The sequence below is a fragment of the Heptranchias perlo genome, chromosome 20, assembly GCF_035084215.1.
Source record: "Heptranchias perlo isolate sHepPer1 chromosome 20, sHepPer1.hap1, whole genome shotgun sequence".
Lineage (NCBI taxonomy): Eukaryota > Metazoa > Chordata > Chondrichthyes > Hexanchiformes > Hexanchidae > Heptranchias > Heptranchias perlo.
The window spans coordinates 26460214-26477778 of record NC_090344.1 but is presented as its reverse complement, the minus strand read 5'-3'; the positions used below and the strand labels follow the sequence as shown (position 1 = coordinate 26477778).

Here is a 17565-nt window from a genome sequence, read left to right as displayed (position 1 = left end):
CTCCTTTATTCAAGCTCAGTACGCTTGTTTGAGAATCAACCTTCTCACCCTCTAATTGGATATGGAATTCAACCATGTTGTGGTGGCTCGTTCCAAGGGGATCCTTAACTAGGACATTATTAATTAATCCTGACTCATTACACAGGACCAGGTCCAAGGTTGCCTGCCCCCTTGTAGGATCAGTTACATACTGCTCAAGAAATCCATCCCTGATGCACTCAATGAACTCGTCCTCAAGGCTGCTCTGCCCAATTTGATTTGTCCAGTTAATATGATAATTAAAATCCCCCATAATTATGGCTGTTCCCTTATTACATGCCCCGACTATCTCCTGATTAATACTTCTTCCAGCAGAGTTGCAACTATTAGGAGGCCTATATACTACGCCCACTAATGTTTTTTTTCCCTTATTATTCCTTATCTCCACCCAAACTGTTTCATTATCTTGATGCTTTGTCCCAATATCATTTCTCTGTATTACAGTGATTCCTTCCTTTATTAACATAGCCACCCCACCTCCCCTTCCTTCCTGCCTGTCCATCCTGATTGTTAAATACCCTGGCATATTTAATTCCCAGTCGTTGTCACCCTGCAGCCATGTTTCTGTAATGGCCACAAGATCATACCCATACGTAGTTATTTGTGCCGTTAACTCGTCCATTTTATTACGAATGCTACGTGCATTCAGATAAAGAACTTTCAAATCTGTTTTGTGACGCTTAGTTCCTGCTTTTTCATTTTTTAACACTTTACCTATTACTCCATACCTTCTATCCCTTCCTGTTACGCTTTCCTCTCTCTCCCTGCTCAGGTTCCCAACCCCCTGCCACTTTAGTTTAAACCCTCCCCAACAGCACTAGCAAACACTCCTCCTAGGACAGCGGTCCCGGCCCTGCCCAGGTGCAGACCGTCCGGTTTGTACTGGTCCCACCTCCCCCAGAATCGTTTCCAGTGTCCCAGGAATTTGAATCCCTCCCCCTTGCACCATTCCTCTAGCCACGTATTCATTTGAAATATCCTCCTATTTCTACTCTGAATTAATGAAAATGAGGTAATATACTACCACAAGCTGCCGGTGAAAATCATTCAATTTCCCAAACTTGACCCACCGAATCAAATGAAGCTGCTGGGAAAGCTACAAGATAACGCCGGTCTATCGGGCATCGTTTGAAGCAACTGGCAGTTTAAAGTAGCATCTTCAGCCATCAAAGTACTGCCATGTGCCGCTGCGATCGCCGAGTGGTTGAAGCGTTAAATTCAAGATCAAATGGAGTTTTCCTTCGCAGGTTTGATTTCTGCTCGCTGAATTATTGTTTAAAGATCCGTTCAATGCTCAAATAAATGAACTGGATCTAACTCACTTCATTTATCTCTCTCAGAGCATGAGAGATACTCGAGCGTGGCCGGCGCTTTTAATTGGGTGCCCAATGTACTCTTGCAAAATTCAAATACACAAGAAAGAATCTTGCCCAATCTGCAACTAAAATTCTGCTACTTTGCAGAACTAAGCGACTTTATTTACATGAATCTCTCTATCTCTCCTTGTCTCTTGTCTCCATGTTGTCCCCTGATGGACTTCTCAGGCTTCCTGGAACGGTAAAGGCTGATCTAACCTGCAACACCAGCAGGGAAAGGTAAAGGAAAAAAAGACTGAGACGGTCGGAAAAGTAAAGTTGCAACCCAGCTGATAAGTTCGTAGCTAATGTCTCCACATTTTTGTCTCTTCGCCCTCACAGTGAAAGAAAACAGCAATGTGAGTAAAATATACTTATGATAGCTTGTGTTCTCTGACGATGCCGAGACAGATGCCAATGTAGTTTCCGATGAACTAATTCTGAAAAGTATTATTTGAAAATACAAGTCGTACATTGTAAACGAATTTAGTAAAGAGAGGCTAATATTGGTGACTGGAAATAGGTCGTGTACAACTTGATATTGCTGTATTTTGGAATAGAAAACGAGATTGGGTGGACAGAAGCGGTTGGAAAGGATAGCCGATCGGCTGAAGACTATGGTGAAATTTTAGACCGGCTGCAGGGCGTTTTTTTAGCAAGCGGCTCGTTGGTCGAGGGGTATGATTCTCGCTTTGGGCGTTTTTCTAATGGAATATGCGAGAGGTCCCGGGTTCAAATCCCGGACGAGCCCTGTTATCTCACTGCTTTTTCGTGAAAAGTCACCAATTGGATTCTGACATCTTTGCAGTTGTTCGAATTGAATTATATTTGAGCTCCAGAGGACAAAGTGCAGAAGTTTCCAAGGCGCAACACACACGGAGCAAATAAAATGTCTCAAGATGATGTGGAGATTGAAGCTGAATGTGAATTTACCCCAATTTAGGCGGTCTCATTGATATTAGATGACGGGATCGAGAACCACATATCCAAGTTTGCCGATGACACAAAGATAGACAGAATTATAAGCAGTGTGGATGGAAGAATGAGATCACAGAGAGATATTACCAGATTAAGTGAATGGGCAAAACTGCGGCAAATAGATTTCAACGTAAGCAAGTTTGAGGCCGTCCACTTTGGACCTCAAAAAGATAGATCAGAAAACATATTAATGGATGTTACTCCAAAAAATTGACCTCATGACATTTTGTGTGGATTCGCTTGTTTCTCAAGTCTGCCAAACTTTTAAAAGTTACCAAAATATTGCAATAGGAACCTTATGGCCCGTACGGGGATCGAACCCGCGAACTTGGCGTTATTAGCACCACGCTCAAACCAACTGAGCTAACCGGCCATGTAGACATTTTAGCTTTATGGGCTTACCCGCGTGTTGGGTAGTTTGTGTTTATTTTTACACCAGCTGACAGGGTTTTACAACGAATATTGAATAAACCACATCCCTTAAACATTGTTACTTGTTTCTGTATATACTGTCGAGGATGTAGATCAAAATTAACAAACAAAGAGCACTTTAATGTAACAAATTAAATTCCGATCAATATTATTTTACTAACAATCAACAGCCCATCCATAAAACACTGCCCCGCTATAAAACCTGTGGGCAGGACCCTGAGCTGTCTGTCTGTCTGTCTGTCTGTCTGTTTATCCGTCTGATTGGGTCTCGGCCTTATTGTCAGGCCAGGCTTTTTGTTTGCTGGCTGCAGGCCTCGCCCCCCGACTGACTGAACAACTACCGGGCCGTGTGTCAGAATCAATGACTGTGACTGACCGTCTGTCCATTTATGGCCACATTTCTGAGTTCCTGCCTTCGCTCTGTGTCGCAGGCCTGTCTCTGTCCCTTAGGATCACAACACACCCACAAGCTTCACGACTGAACGCAGGTTTGGTCAGTCTGTCCTCGCAGGTCCTTCGGAAGCTAATGATTTTGAACTGAATTATTTTTCCTGAGTGACTTGTGAAGTTTGGTTCAGTGATATGTTTGCGAAAGAGAACGGAGGAAATAGTTAGTGTGCAACTCGACATTTCTCTACATCGGAATAGAAAACGTGATTGGATGGATAGAAGAGGTCCGGAAGGATGGCCGATCGGCTGTGGGTGGCACCGAATTCTGCAGTGGCTGCAGTGGTTCATTACCGGTAATGAAAATGAGGTAATATACTACCACAAGCTGCCGGTGAAAATCATTCAATTTCCCAAACTTGACCCACCGAATCAAATGAAGCTGCTGGGAAAGCTACAAGACAACGCCGGTCTATCGGGCATCGTTTGAAGCAACTGGCAGTTTAAAGTAGCATCTACAGCCATGTAAGTACTGCCATGTGCCGCTGCGATCGCCGAGTGGTTGAAGCGTTAAATTCAAGATCAAATGGAGTTTTCCTTCGCAGGTTTGATTTCTGCTCGCTGAATTATTGTTTAAAGATCCGTTCAATGCTCAAATAAATGAACTGGATCTAACTCACTTCATTTATCTCTCTCAGAGCATGAGAGATACTCGAGCGTGGCCGGCGCTTTTAATTGGGTGCCCAATGTACTCTTGCAAAATTCAAATACACAAGAAAGAATCTTGCCCAATCTGCAACTAAAATTCTGCTACTTTGCAGAACTAAGCGACTTTATTTACATGAATCTCTCTATCTCTCCTTGTCTCTATGTTGTCCCCTGATGGACTTCTCAGGCTTCCTGGAACGGTAAAGGCTGATCTAACCTGCAACACCAGCAGGGAAAGGTAAAGGAAAAAAAGACTGAGACGGTCGGAAAAGTAAAGGTGCAACCCAGCTGATAAATTCGTAGCTAATGTCTCAACATTTTTGTCTCTTCGCCCTCACAGTGAAAGAAAACAGCAATGTGAGTAAAATATACTTATGATAGCTTGTGTACTCTGACGATGCCGAGACAGATGCCAATGTAGCTTCAGATTAACTAATTCTGAAAAGTATTATTTGAAAATACAAGTCGTACATTGTAAACGAATTTAGTAAAGAGAGGCTAATATTGGTGACTGGAAATAGGTCGTGTACAACTTGATATTGCTGTATATAGGAATAGAAAACGAGATTGGGTGGACAGAAGCGGTTGCAAAGGATAGCCGATCGGCTGAAGACTATGGTGAAATTTTAGACCGGCTGCAGGGCGTTTTTTAGCAAGCGGCTCGTTGGTCTAGGGGTATGATTCTCGCTTTGGGCGTTTTTCTAATGGAATATGCGAGAGGTCCCGGGTTCAAATCCCGGACGAGCCCTGTTATCTCACTGCTTTTTCGTGAAAAGTCACCAATTGGATTCTGACATCTTTGCAGTTGTTCGAATTGAATTATATTTGAGCTCCAGAGGACAAAGTGCAGAAGTTTCCAAGGCGCAACACACACGGAGGAAATAAAATGTCTCAAGATGATGTGGAGATTGAAGCTGAATGTGAATTTACCCCAATTTAGGCGGTCTCATTGATATTAGATGACGGGATCGAGAACCACATATCCAAGTTTGCCGATGACACAAAGATAGACAGAATTATAAGCAGTGTGGATGGAAGAATGAGATTACAGAGAGATATTCCTCGATTCAGTGAATGGGCAAAACTGCGGCAAATGGATTTCAACGTAAGCAAGTTTGAGGCCGTCCACTTTGGACCTCAAAAAGATAGATCAGAAAACATATTAATGGATGTTACTCCAAAAAATTGACCTCATGACATTTTGTGTGGATTCGCTTGTTTCTCAAGTCTGCCAAACTTTTAAAAGTTACCAAAACATTGCAATAGCCCGTACGGGGATCGAACCCGCGACCTTGGCGTTATTAGCACCACGCTCTAACCAACTGAGCTAACCGGCCATGTAGACATCTTAGCTTTATGGGCTTACCAGCGTGTTGGGTAGTTTGTGTTTATTTTTACACCAGCTGACAGGGTTTTACAACGAATATTGAATAAACCACATCCCTTAAACATTGTTACTTGTTTCTGTATATACTGTCGAGGATGTTGATCAAAATTAACAAACAAAGAGCACTTTAATGTAACAAATTAAATTCCGATCAATATTATTTTACTAACAATGAACAGCCCATCCATAAAACACTGCCCCGCTATAAAACCTGTGGGCAGGACCCTGAGCTGCTGTGAAAATGATATCACCGCAACGTGATTCGATCACGCTGCGTTTTGACGTTGAGTCAGATGTCTGTCTGTCTATCTGTCTGTCTGTTTATCCGTCTGATTGGGTCTCTGCCTGATTCTCAGGCCAGGCTTTTTGTTTGCTGTCTGCAGGCCTCGCTCCCCGACTGACTGAACAACTACCGGGCCGTGTGTCAGAATCAATGACTGTGACTGACTGTCTGCCCATTTATGGCCACATTTCTGAGTTCCTGCCATCGCTCTGTGTCGCAGGCCTGTCTCTGTCCCTTAGGATCACAACACACCCACAAGCTTCACGACTGAACGCAGGTTTGGTCAGTCTGTCCTCGCAGGTCCTTCGGAAGCTCATGATTTTGAACTGAATTATTTTTCCTGAGTGACTTGTGAAGTTTGGTTCAGTGATATGTTTGCGAAAGAGAACGGAGGAAATAGTTAGTGTGCAACTCGACATTACTCTACATCGGAATAGAAAACGTGATTGGATGGATAGAAGAGGTCTGAAAGGATGGCCGATCGGCTGTGGGTGGCACCGAATTCTGCAGTGGCTGCAGTGGTTCATTACCGGTAATGAAAATGAGGTAATATACTACCACAAGCTGTCGGTGAAAATCATTCAATTTCCCAAACTTGACCCACCGAATCAAATGAAGCTCCTGGGAAAGCTACAAGACAACGCCGGTCTATCGGGCATCGTTTGAAGCAACTGGCAGTTTAAAGTAGCATCTACAGCCATGTAAGTACTGCCATGTGCCGCTGCGATCGCCGAGTGGTTGAAGCGTTAAATTCAAGATCAAATGGAGTTTTCCTTCGCAGGTTTGATTTCTGCTCGCTGAATTATTGTTTAAAGATCCGTTCAATGCTCAAATAAATGAACTGGATCTAACTCACTTCATTTATCTCTCTCAGAGCATGAGAGATACTCGAGCGTGGCCGGCGCTTTTAATTGGGTGCCCAATGTACTCTTGCAAAATTCAAATACACAAGAAAGAATCTTGCCCAATCTGCAACTAAAATTCTGCTACTTTGCAGAACCACCCATTTATAAGCGACTTTATTTGCACGAATCTCTCTATCTCTCCTTGTCTCTTGTCTCCATGTTGTCCCCTGATGGACTTCTCAGGCTTCCTGGAACGGTAAAGGCTGATCTAACCTGCAACACCAGCAGGGAAAGGTAAAGGAAAAAAAGACTGAGACGGTCGGAAAAGTAAAGGTGCAACCCAGCTGATAAATTCGTAGCTAATGTCTCCACATTTTTGTCTCTTCGCCCTCACAGTGAAAGAAAACAGCAATGTGAGTAAAATATACTTATGGTAGCTTCTATACTCTGACGATGCCGAGACAGATGCCAATGTAGCTTCAGATTAACTAATTCTGAAAAGTATTATTTGAAAAAACAAGTCGTACATTGTAAACGAATTTAGTAAAGAGAGGCTAATATTGGTCACTGGAAATAGGTCGTGTACAACTTGATATTGCTGTATTTTGGAATAGAAAACGAGATTGGGTGGACAGAAGCGGTTGGAAAGGATAGCCGATCGGCTGAAGACTATGGTGAAATTTTAGACCGGCTGCAGGGCGTTTTTTAGCAAGCGGCTCGTTGGTCTAGGGGTATGATTCTCGCTTTGGGCGTTTTTCTAATGGAATATGCGAGAGGTCCCGGGTTCAAATCCCGGACGAGCCCTGTTATCTCACTGCTTTTATTGAAAAGTCACCAATTGGATTCTGACATCTTTGCAGTTGTTCGAATTGAATTATATTTGAGCTCCAGAGGACAAAGTGCAGAAGTTTCCAAGGCGCAACACACACGGAGTAAATAAAATGTCTCAAGATGATGTGGAGATTGAAGCTGAATGTGAATTTACCCCAATTGAGGCGGTCTCATTGATATTAGATGACGGGATCGAGAACCACATATCCAAGTTTGCCGATGACACAAAGAAAGACAGAATTATAAGCAGTGTGGATGGAAGAATGAGATTACAGAGAGATATTCCTCGATTCAGTGAATGGGCAAAACTGCGGCAAATGGATTTCAACGTGAGCAAGTTTGAGGCCGTCCACTTTGGACCTCAAAAAGATAGATCAGAAAACATATTAATGGATGTTACTCCAAAAAATTGACCTCATGACATTTTGTGTGGATTCGCTTGTTTCTCAAGTCTGCCAAACTTTTAAAAGTTACCAAAATATTGCAATAGGAACCTTATGGCCCGTACGGGGATCGAACCCGCGACCTTGGCGTTATTAGCACCACGCTCTAACCAACTGAGCTCACCGGCCATGTAATTGACCTCATGACATTTTGTGTGGATTCGCTTGTTTCTCAAGTCTGCCAAACTTTTAAAAGTTACCAAAATATTGCAATAGGAACCTTATGGCCCGTACGGGGATTGAACCCGCGACCTTGGCGTTATTAGCACCACGCTCTAACCAACTGAGCTAACCGGCCATGTAATTGAGCTCATGACATTTTGTGTGGATTCGCTTGTTTCTCAAGTCTGCCAAACTTTTAAAAGTTACCAAAATATTGCAATAGGAACCTTATGGCCCGTACGGGGATCGAACCCGCGACCTTGGCGTTATTAGCACCACGCTCTAACCAACTGAGCTAACCGGCCATGTAGACATCTTAGCTTTATGGGCTTACCAGCGTGTTGGGTAGTTTGTGTTTATTTTTACACCAGCTGACAGGGTTTTGCAACGAATATTGAATAAACCACATCCCTTAAACATTGTTACTTGTTTCTGTATATACTGTCGAGGATGTTGATCAAAATTAACAAACAAAGAGCACTTTAATGTAACAAATTAAATTCCGATCAATATTATTTTACTAACAATGAACAGCCCATCCATAAAACACTGCCCCGCTATAAAACCTGTGGGCAGGACCCTGAGCTGCTGTGAAAATGATATCACCGCAACGTGATTCGATCACGCTGCGTTTTGACGTTGAGTCAGATGTCTGTCTGTCTATCTGTCTGTCTGTTTATCCGTCTGATTGGGTCTCTGCCTGATTCTCAGGCCAGGCTTTTTGTTTGCTGTCTGCAGGCCTCGCTCCCCGACTGACTGAACAACTACCGGGCCGTGTGTCAGAATCAATGACTGTGACTGACTGTCTGCCCATTTATGGCCACATTTCTGAGTTCCTGCCATCGCTCTGTGTCGCAGGCCTGTCTCTGTCCCTTAGGATCACAACACACCCACAAGCTTCACGACTGAACGCAGGTTTGGTCAGTCTGTCCTCGCAGGTCCTTCGGAAGCTCATGATTTTGAACTGAATTATTTTTCCTGAGTGACTTGTGAAGTTTGGTTCAGTGATATGTTTGCGAAAGAGAACGGAGGAAATAGTTAGTGTGCAACTCGACATTACTCTACATCGGAATAGAAAACGTGATTGGATGGATAGAAGAGGTCTGAAAGGATGGCCGATCGGCTGTGGGTGGCACCGAATTCTGCAGTGGCTGCAGTGGTTCATTACCGGTAATGAAAATGAGGTAATATACTACCACAAGCTGTCGGTGAAAATCATTCAATTTCCCAAACTTGACCCACCGAATCAAATGAAGCTCCTGGGAAAGCTACAAGACAACGCCGGTCTATCGGGCATCGTTTGAAGCAACTGGCAGTTTAAAGTAGCATCTACAGCCATGTAAGTACTGCCATGTGCCGCTGCGATCGCCGAGTGGTTGAAGCGTTAAATTCAAGATCAAATGGAGTTTTCCTTCGCAGGTTTGATTTCTGCTCGCTGAATTATTGTTTAAAGATCCGTTCAATGCTCAAATAAATGAACTGGATCTAACTCACTTCATTTATCTCTCTCAGAGCATGAGAGATACTCGAGCGTGGCCGGCGCTTTTAATTGGGTGCCCAATGTACTCTTGCAAAATTCAAATACACAAGAAAGAATCTTGCCCAATCTGCAACTAAAATTCTGCTACTTTGCAGAACCACCCATTTATAAGCGACTTTATTTGCACGAATCTCTCTATCTCTCCTTGTCTCTTGTCTCCATGTTGTCCCCTGATGGACTTCTCAGGCTTCCTGGAACGGTAAAGGCTGATCTAACCTGCAACACCAGCAGGGAAAGGTAAAGGAAAAAAAGACTGAGACGGTCGGAAAAGTAAAGGTGCAACCCAGCTGATAAATTCGTAGCTAATGTCTCCACATTTTTGTCTCTTCGCCCTCACAGTGAAAGAAAACAGCAATGTGAGTAAAATATACTTATGGTAGCTTCTATACTCTGACGATGCCGAGACAGATGCCAATGTAGCTTCAGATTAACTAATTCTGAAAAGTATTATTTGAAAAAACAAGTCGTACATTGTAAACGAATTTAGTAAAGAGAGGCTAATATTGGTGACTGGAAATAGGTCGTGTACAACTTGATATTGCTGTATTTTGGAATAGAAAACGAGATTGGGTGGACAGAAGCGGTTGGAAAGGATAGCCGATCGGCTGAAGACTATGGTGAAATTTTAGACCGGCTGCAGGGCGTTTTTTAGCAAGCGGCTCGTTGGTCTAGGGGTATGATTCTCGCTTTGGGCGTTTTTCTAATGGAATATGCGAGAGGTCCCGGGTTCAAATCCCGGACGAGCCCTGTTATCTCACTGCTTTTATTGAAAAGTCACCAATTGGATTCTGACATCTTTGCAGTTGTTCGAATTGAATTATATTTGAGCTCCAGAGGACAAAGTGCAGAAGTTTCCAAGGCGCAACACACACGGAGTAAATAAAATGTCTCAAGATGATGTGGAGATTGAAGCTGAATGTGAATTTACCCCAATTGAGGCGGTCTCATTGATATTAGATGACGGGATCGAGAACCACATATCCAAGTTTGCCGATGACACAAAGAAAGACAGAATTATAAGCAGTGTGGATGGAAGAATGAGATTACAGAGAGATATTCCTCGATTCAGTGAATGGGCAAAACTGCGGCAAATGGATTTCAACGTGAGCAAGTTTGAGGCCGTCCACTTTGGACCTCAAAAAGATAGATCAGAAAACATATTAATGGATGTTACTCCAAAAAATTGACCTCATGACATTTTGTGTGGATTCGCTTGTTTCTCAAGTCTGCCAAACTTTTAAAAGTTACCAAAATATTGCAATAGGAACCTTATGGCCCGTACGGGGATCGAACCCGCGACCTTGGCGTTATTAGCACCACGCTCTAACCAACTGAGCTCACCGGCCATGTAATTGACCTCATGACATTTTGTGTGGATTCGCTTGTTTCTCAAGTCTGCCAAACTTTTAAAAGTTACCAAAATATTGCAATAGGAACCTTATGGCCCGTACGGGGATTGAACCCGCGACCTTGGCGTTATTAGCACCACGCTCTAACCAACTGAGCTAACCGGCCATGTAATTGAGCTCATGACATTTTGTGTGGATTCGCTTGTTTCTCAAGTCTGCCAAACTTTTAAAAGTTACCAAAATATTGCAATAGGAACCTTATGGCCCGTACGGGGATCGAACCCGCGACCTTGGCGTTATTAGCACCACGCTCTAACCAACTGAGCTAACCGGCCATGTAGACATCTTAGCTTTATGGGCTTACCAGCGTGTTGGGTAGTTTGTGTTTATTTTTACACCAGCTGACAGGGTTTTGCAACGAATATTGAATAAACCACATCCCTTAAACATTGTTACTTGTTTCTGTATATACTGTCGAGGATGTTGATCAAAATTAACAAACAAAGAGCACTTTAATGTAACAAATTAAATTCCGATCAATATTATTTTACTAACAATGAACAGCCCATCCATAAAACACTGCCCCGCTATAAAACCTGTGGGCAGGACCCTGAGCTGCTGTGAAAATGATATCACCGCAACGTGATTCGATCACGCTGCGTTTTGACGTTGAGTCAGATGTCTGTCTGTCTATCTGTCTGTCTGTTTATCCGTCTGATTGGGTCTCTGCCTGATTCTCAGGCCAGGCTTTTTGTTTGCTGTCTGCAGGCCTCGCTCCCCGACTGACTGAACAACTACCGGGCCGTGTGTCAGAATCAATGACTGTGACTGACTGTCTGCCCATTTATGGCCACATTTCTGAGTTCCTGCCATCGCTCTGTGTCGCAGGCCTGTCTCTGTCCCTTAGGATCACAACACACCCACAAGCTTCACGACTGAACGCAGGTTTGGTCAGTCTGTCCTCGCAGGTCCTTCGGAAGCTCATGATTTTGAACTGAATTATTTTTCCTGAGTGACTTGTGAAGTTTGGTTCAGTGATATGTTTGCGAAAGAGAACGGAGGAAATAGTTAGTGTGCAACTCGACATTACTCTACATCGGAATAGAAAACGTGATTGGATGGATAGAAGAGGTCTGAAAGGATGGCCGATCGGCTGTGGGTGGCACCGAATTCTGCAGTGGCTGCAGTGGTTCATTACCGGTAATGAAAATGAGGTAATATACTACCACAAGCTGTCGGTGAAAATCATTCAATTTCCCAAACTTGACCCACCGAATCAAATGAAGCTCCTGGGAAAGCTACAAGACAACGCCGGTCTATCGGGCATCGTTTGAAGCAACTGGCAGTTTAAAGTAGCATCTACAGCCATGTAAGTACTGCCATGTGCCGCTGCGATCGCCGAGTGGTTGAAGCGTTAAATTCAAGATCAAATGGAGTTTTCCTTCGCAGGTTTGATTTCTGCTCGCTGAATTATTGTTTAAAGATCCGTTCAATGCTCAAATAAATGAACTGGATCTAACTCACTTCATTTATCTCTCTCAGAGCATGAGAGATACTCGAGCGTGGCCGGCGCTTTTAATTGGGTGCCCAATGTACTCTTGCAAAATTCAAATACACAAGAAAGAATCTTGCCCAATCTGCAACTAAAATTCTGCTACTTTGCAGAACCACCCATTTATAAGCGACTTTATTTGCACGAATCTCTCTATCTCTCCTTGTCTCTTGTCTCCATGTTGTCCCCTGATGGACTTCTCAGGCTTCCTGGAACGGTAAAGGCTGATCTAACCTGCAACACCAGCAGGGAAAGGTAAAGGAAAAAAAGACTGAGACGGTCGGAAAAGTAAAGGTGCAACCCAGCTGATAAATTCGTAGCTAATGTCTCCACATTTTTGTCTCTTCGCCCTCACAGTGAAAGAAAACAGCAATGTGAGTAAAATATACTTATGGTAGCTTCTATACTCTGACGATGCCGAGACAGATGCCAATGTAGCTTCAGATTAACTAATTCTGAAAAGTATTATTTGAAAAAACAAGTCGTACATTGTAAACGAATTTAGTAAAGAGAGGCTAATATTGGTGACTGGAAATAGGTCGTGTACAACTTGATATTGCTGTATTTTGGAATAGAAAACGAGATTGGGTGGACAGAAGCGGTTGGAAAGGATAGCCGATCGGCTGAAGACTATGGTGAAATTTTAGACCGGCTGCAGGGCGTTTTTTAGCAAGCGGCTCGTTGGTCTAGGGGTATGATTCTCGCTTTGGGCGTTTTTCTAATGGAATATGCGAGAGGTCCCGGGTTCAAATCCCGGACGAGCCCTGTTATCTCACTGCTTTTATTGAAAAGTCACCAATTGGATTCTGACATCTTTGCAGTTGTTCGAATTGAATTATATTTGAGCTCCAGAGGACAAAGTGCAGAAGTTTCCAAGGCGCAACACACACGGAGTAAATAAAATGTCTCAAGATGATGTGGAGATTGAAGCTGAATGTGAATTTACCCCAATTGAGGCGGTCTCATTGATATTAGATGACGGGATCGAGAACCACATATCCAAGTTTGCCGATGACACAAAGAAAGACAGAATTATAAGCAGTGTGGATGGAAGAATGAGATTACAGAGAGATATTCCTCGATTCAGTGAATGGGCAAAACTGCGGCAAATGGATTTCAACGTGAGCAAGTTTGAGGCCGTCCACTTTGGACCTCAAAAAGATAGATCAGAAAACATATTAATGGATGTTACTCCAAAAAATTGACCTCATGACATTTTGTGTGGATTCGCTTGTTTCTCAAGTCTGCCAAACTTTTAAAAGTTACCAAAATATTGCAATAGGAACCTTATGGCCCGTACGGGGATTGAACCCGCGACCTTGGCGTTATTAGCACCACGCTCTAACCAACTGAGCTAACCGGCCATGTAATTGAGCTCATGACATTTTGTGTGGATTCGCTTGTTTCTCAAGTCTGCCAAACTTTTAAAAGTTACCAAAATATTGCAATAGGAACCTTATGGCCCGTACGGGGATCGAACCCGCGACCTTGGCGTTATTAGCACCACGCTCTAACCAACTGAGCTCACCGGCCATGTAATTGACCTCATGACATTTTGTGTGGATTCGCTTGTTTCTCAAGTCTGCCAAACTTTTAAAAGTTACCAAAATATTGCAATAGGAACCTTATGGCCCGTACGGGGATTGAACCCGCGACCTTGGCGTTATTAGCACCACGCTCTAACCAACTGAGCTAACCGGCCATGTAATTGAGCTCATGACATTTTGTGTGGATTCGCTTGTTTCTCAAGTCTGCCAAACTTTTAAAAGTTACCAAAATATTGCAATAGGAACCTTATGGCCCGTACGGGGATCGAACCCGCGACCTTGGCGTTATTAGCACCACGCTCTAACCAACTGAGCTAACCGGCCATGTAGACATCTTAGCTTTATGGGCTTACCAGCGTGTTGGGTAGTTTGTGTTTATTTTTACACCAGCTGACAGGGTTTTGCAACGAATATTGAATAAACCACATCCCTTAAACATTGTTACTTGTTTCTGTATATACTGTCGAGGATGTTGATCAAAATTAACAAACAAAGAGCACTTTAATGTAACAAATTAAATTCCGATCAATATTATTTTACTAACAATGAACAGCCCATCCATAAAACACTGCCCCGCTATAAAACCTGTGGGCAGGACCCTGAGCTGCTGTGAAAATGATATCACCGCAACGTGATTCGATCACGCTGCGTTTTGACGTTGAGTCAGATGTCTGTCTGTCTATCTGTCTGTCTGTTTGTCCGTCTGATTGGGTCTCTGCCTGATTCTCAGGCCAGGCTTTTTGTTTGCTGTCTGCAGGCCTCGCTCCCCGACTGACTGAACAACTACCGGGCCGTGTGTCAGAATCAATGACTGTGACTGACTGTCTGCCCATTTATGGCCACATTTCTGAGTTCCTGCCATCGCTCTGTGTCGCAGGCCTGTCTCTGTCCCTTAGGATCACAACACACCCACAAGCTTCACGACTGAACGCAGGTTTGGTCAGTCTGTCCTCGCAGGTCCTTCGGAAGCTCATGATTTTGAACTGAATTATTTTTCCTGAGTGACTTGTGAAGTTTGGTTCAGTGATATGTTTGCGAAAGAGAACGGAGGAAATAGTTAGTGTGCAACTCGACATTACTCTACATCGGAATAGAAAACGTGATTGGATGGATAGAAGAGGTCTGAAAGGATGGCCGATCGGCTGTGGGTGGCACCGAATTCTGCAGTGGCTGCAGTGGTTCATTACCGGTAATGAAAATGAGGTAATATACTACCACAAGCTGTCGGTGAAAATCATTCAATTTCCCAAACTTGACCCACCGAATCAAATGAAGCTCCTGGGAAAGCTACAAGACAACGCCGGTCTATCGGGCATCGTTTGAAGCAACTGGCAGTTTAAAGTAGCATCTACAGCCATGTAAGTACTGCCATGTGCCGCTGCGATCGCCGAGTGGTTGAAGCGTTAAATTCAAGATCAAATGGAGTTTTCCTTCGCAGGTTTGATTTCTGCTCGCTGAATTATTGTTTAAAGATCCGTTCAATGCTCAAATAAATGAACTGGATCTAACTCACTTCATTTATCTCTCTCAGAGCATGAGAGATACTCGAGCGTGGCCGGCGCTTTTAATTGGGTGCCCAATGTACTCTTGCAAAATTCAAATACACAAGAAAGAATCTTGCCCAATCTGCAACTAAAATTCTGCTACTTTGCAGAACCACCCATTTATAAGCGACTTTATTTGCACGAATCTCTCTATCTCTCCTTGTCTCTTGTCTCCATGTTGTCCCCTGATGGACTTCTCAGGCTTCCTGGAACGGTAAAGGCTGATCTAACCTGCAACACCAGCAGGGAAAGGGAAAGGAAAAAAAGACTGAGACGGTCGGAAAAGTAAAGGTGCAACCCAGCTGATAAATTCGTAGCTAATGTCTCCACATTTTTGTCTCTTCGCCCTCACAGTGAAAGAAAACAGCAATGTGAGTAAAATATACTTATGGTAGCTTCTATACTCTGACGATGCCGAGACAGATGCCAATGTAGCTTCAGATTAACTAATTCTGAAAAGTATTATTTGAAAAAACAAGTCGTACATTGTAAACGAATTTAGTAAAGAGAGGCTAATATTGGTGACTGGAAATAGGTAGTGTACAACTTGATATTGCTGTATATAGGAATAGAAAACGAGATTGGGTGGACAGAAGCGGTTGCAAAGGATAGCCGATCGGCTGAAGACTATGGTGAAATTTTAGACCGGCTGCAGGACTTTTTAGCAAGCGGCTCGTTGGTCTAGGGGTATGATTCTCGCTTAGGGCGTTTTTCTAATAGAATATGCGAGAGGTCCCTGGTTCAAATCCCGGACGAGCCCTGTTATCTCACTGCTTTTTCGTGAAAAGTCACCAATTGGATTCTGACATCTTTGCAGTTGTTCGAATTGAATTCTTTTTGAGCTCCAGAGGACAAAGTGCAGAAGTTTCCAAGGCGCAACACACACGGAGCAAAAAAAAATGTCTCAAGATGATGTGGAGATTGAAGCTGAATGTGAATTTACCCCAATTTAGGCGGTCTCATTGATATTAGATGACGGGATCGAGAAACACATATCCAAGTTTGCCGATGACACAAAGATAGACAGAATTATGAGCAGTGTGGATGGAAGAATGAGATTACAGAGAGATATTACTCGATTAAGTGAATGGGCAAAACTGCGGCAAATGGATTTCAACGTAAGCAAGTTTGAGGCCGTCCACTTTGGACCTCAAAAAGATAGATCAGAAAACATATCAATGGATGTTACTCCAAAAAATTGACCTCAGGACATTTTGTGTGGATTCGCTTGTTTCCAAAGTCTGCCAAACTTTTAAAAGTTACCAACGCATTGCAATAGGAACCTTATGGCCCGTACGGGGATCGAACCAGCGGCCTTGGCGTTATTAGCACCACGCTCTAACCAACTGAGCTAACCGGCCATGTATGTAGTTTAGCTTTATGGGCTTACCCGCGTGTTGGGTAGTTTGAGTTTATTTTTACACCAGCTGACAGGGTTTTGCAACGAATATTGAATAAACCACATCCCTTAAACATTGTTACTTGTTTCTGTATATACTGTCGAGGATGTAGATCAAAATTAACAAACAAAGAGCACTTTAATGTAACAAATTAAATTCCGATCAATAATATTTTACTCACAATGAACAGACCACCATAAAACACTGCCCCGCTATAAAACCTGTGGGCAGGACCCTGAGCTACTGTGAAAATGATATCACCGCAACGTGATTCGATCACGCTGCGTTTCGACGTTGAGTCAGATGTCTGTCTGTCTATCCGTCTGATTGGGTCTCTGCCTTATTCTCAGGCCAGGCTTTTTCTTTGCTGGCTGCAGGCCTCGCTCCCCGACTGACTGAACAACTACCGGGCCGTGTGTCAGAATCAATGACTGTGACTGACTGTCTGCCCATTTATGGCCACATTTCTGAGTTCCTGCCTTCGCTCCGTGTCGCAGGCCTGTCTCTGTCCCTTCGGATCACAACACACCCACAAGCTTCACGACTGAACGCAGGTTTGGTCAGTCTGTCCTCGCAGGTCCTTCGGAAGCGAAGGATTTTGAACTGAATTATTTTTCCTGAGTGACTTGTGAAGTTTGGTTCAGTGATATGTTTGCGAAAGAGAACGGAGGAAATAGTTAGTGTGCAACTCGACATTTCTCTACATCGGAATAGAAAACGTGATTGGATGGATAGAAGAGGTCTGAAAGGATGGCCGATCGGCTGTGGGTGGCACCGAATTCT

General features: G+C 43.5%; 18 non-coding genes across 18 annotated transcripts; 5 read left to right on the top strand and 13 right to left on the bottom strand.

Moving 5' to 3' along the window:
• The first annotated feature begins 2055 nt into the window (after positions 1-2055).
• trnap-ugg (transfer RNA proline (anticodon UGG)) lies at positions 2056-2145 on the top strand. The gene is given in 2 exon segments: positions 2056-2091; positions 2110-2145. It is a non-coding gene; the product is annotated as a tRNA-Pro (tRNA).
• Positions 2146-2671: 526 nt separating this feature from the next.
• trnai-aau (transfer RNA isoleucine (anticodon AAU)) lies at positions 2672-2745 on the bottom strand. The gene has a single exon. It is a non-coding gene; the product is annotated as a tRNA-Ile (tRNA).
• A 1812-nt stretch (positions 2746-4557) lies between these two features.
• Positions 4558-4647, top strand: trnap-ugg (transfer RNA proline (anticodon UGG)). Its single transcript is given in 2 exon segments — positions 4558-4593; positions 4612-4647. It is a non-coding gene; the product is annotated as a tRNA-Pro (tRNA).
• A 515-nt stretch (positions 4648-5162) lies between these two features.
• On the bottom strand, positions 5163-5236 carry trnai-aau (transfer RNA isoleucine (anticodon AAU)). Its single transcript has one exon. It is a non-coding gene; the product is annotated as a tRNA-Ile (tRNA).
• A 1892-nt stretch (positions 5237-7128) lies between these two features.
• On the top strand, positions 7129-7218 carry trnap-ugg (transfer RNA proline (anticodon UGG)). Its single transcript is given in 2 exon segments — positions 7129-7164; positions 7183-7218. It is a non-coding gene; the product is annotated as a tRNA-Pro (tRNA).
• A 525-nt stretch (positions 7219-7743) lies between these two features.
• trnai-aau (transfer RNA isoleucine (anticodon AAU)) lies at positions 7744-7817 on the bottom strand. The gene has a single exon. It is a non-coding gene; the product is annotated as a tRNA-Ile (tRNA).
• A 95-nt stretch (positions 7818-7912) lies between these two features.
• trnai-aau (transfer RNA isoleucine (anticodon AAU)) lies at positions 7913-7986 on the bottom strand. The gene has a single exon. It is a non-coding gene; the product is annotated as a tRNA-Ile (tRNA).
• Positions 7987-8081: 95 nt separating this feature from the next.
• On the bottom strand, positions 8082-8155 carry trnai-aau (transfer RNA isoleucine (anticodon AAU)). Its single transcript has one exon. It is a non-coding gene; the product is annotated as a tRNA-Ile (tRNA).
• A 1892-nt stretch (positions 8156-10047) lies between these two features.
• trnap-ugg (transfer RNA proline (anticodon UGG)) lies at positions 10048-10137 on the top strand. Its single transcript is given in 2 exon segments — positions 10048-10083; positions 10102-10137. It is a non-coding gene; the product is annotated as a tRNA-Pro (tRNA).
• Positions 10138-10662: 525 nt separating this feature from the next.
• Positions 10663-10736, bottom strand: trnai-aau (transfer RNA isoleucine (anticodon AAU)). The gene has a single exon. It is a non-coding gene; the product is annotated as a tRNA-Ile (tRNA).
• Positions 10737-10831: 95 nt separating this feature from the next.
• trnai-aau (transfer RNA isoleucine (anticodon AAU)) lies at positions 10832-10905 on the bottom strand. Its single transcript has one exon. It is a non-coding gene; the product is annotated as a tRNA-Ile (tRNA).
• Positions 10906-11000: 95 nt separating this feature from the next.
• trnai-aau (transfer RNA isoleucine (anticodon AAU)) lies at positions 11001-11074 on the bottom strand. Its single transcript has one exon. It is a non-coding gene; the product is annotated as a tRNA-Ile (tRNA).
• Positions 11075-12966: 1892 nt separating this feature from the next.
• trnap-ugg (transfer RNA proline (anticodon UGG)) lies at positions 12967-13056 on the top strand. Its single transcript is given in 2 exon segments — positions 12967-13002; positions 13021-13056. It is a non-coding gene; the product is annotated as a tRNA-Pro (tRNA).
• Positions 13057-13581: 525 nt separating this feature from the next.
• trnai-aau (transfer RNA isoleucine (anticodon AAU)) lies at positions 13582-13655 on the bottom strand. The gene has a single exon. It is a non-coding gene; the product is annotated as a tRNA-Ile (tRNA).
• Positions 13656-13750: 95 nt separating this feature from the next.
• On the bottom strand, positions 13751-13824 carry trnai-aau (transfer RNA isoleucine (anticodon AAU)). The gene has a single exon. It is a non-coding gene; the product is annotated as a tRNA-Ile (tRNA).
• Positions 13825-13919: 95 nt separating this feature from the next.
• Positions 13920-13993, bottom strand: trnai-aau (transfer RNA isoleucine (anticodon AAU)). Its single transcript has one exon. It is a non-coding gene; the product is annotated as a tRNA-Ile (tRNA).
• A 95-nt stretch (positions 13994-14088) lies between these two features.
• trnai-aau (transfer RNA isoleucine (anticodon AAU)) lies at positions 14089-14162 on the bottom strand. The gene has a single exon. It is a non-coding gene; the product is annotated as a tRNA-Ile (tRNA).
• A 2507-nt stretch (positions 14163-16669) lies between these two features.
• trnai-aau (transfer RNA isoleucine (anticodon AAU)) lies at positions 16670-16743 on the bottom strand. Its single transcript has one exon. It is a non-coding gene; the product is annotated as a tRNA-Ile (tRNA).
• Between the last annotated feature and the right edge of the window lie 822 nt (positions 16744-17565).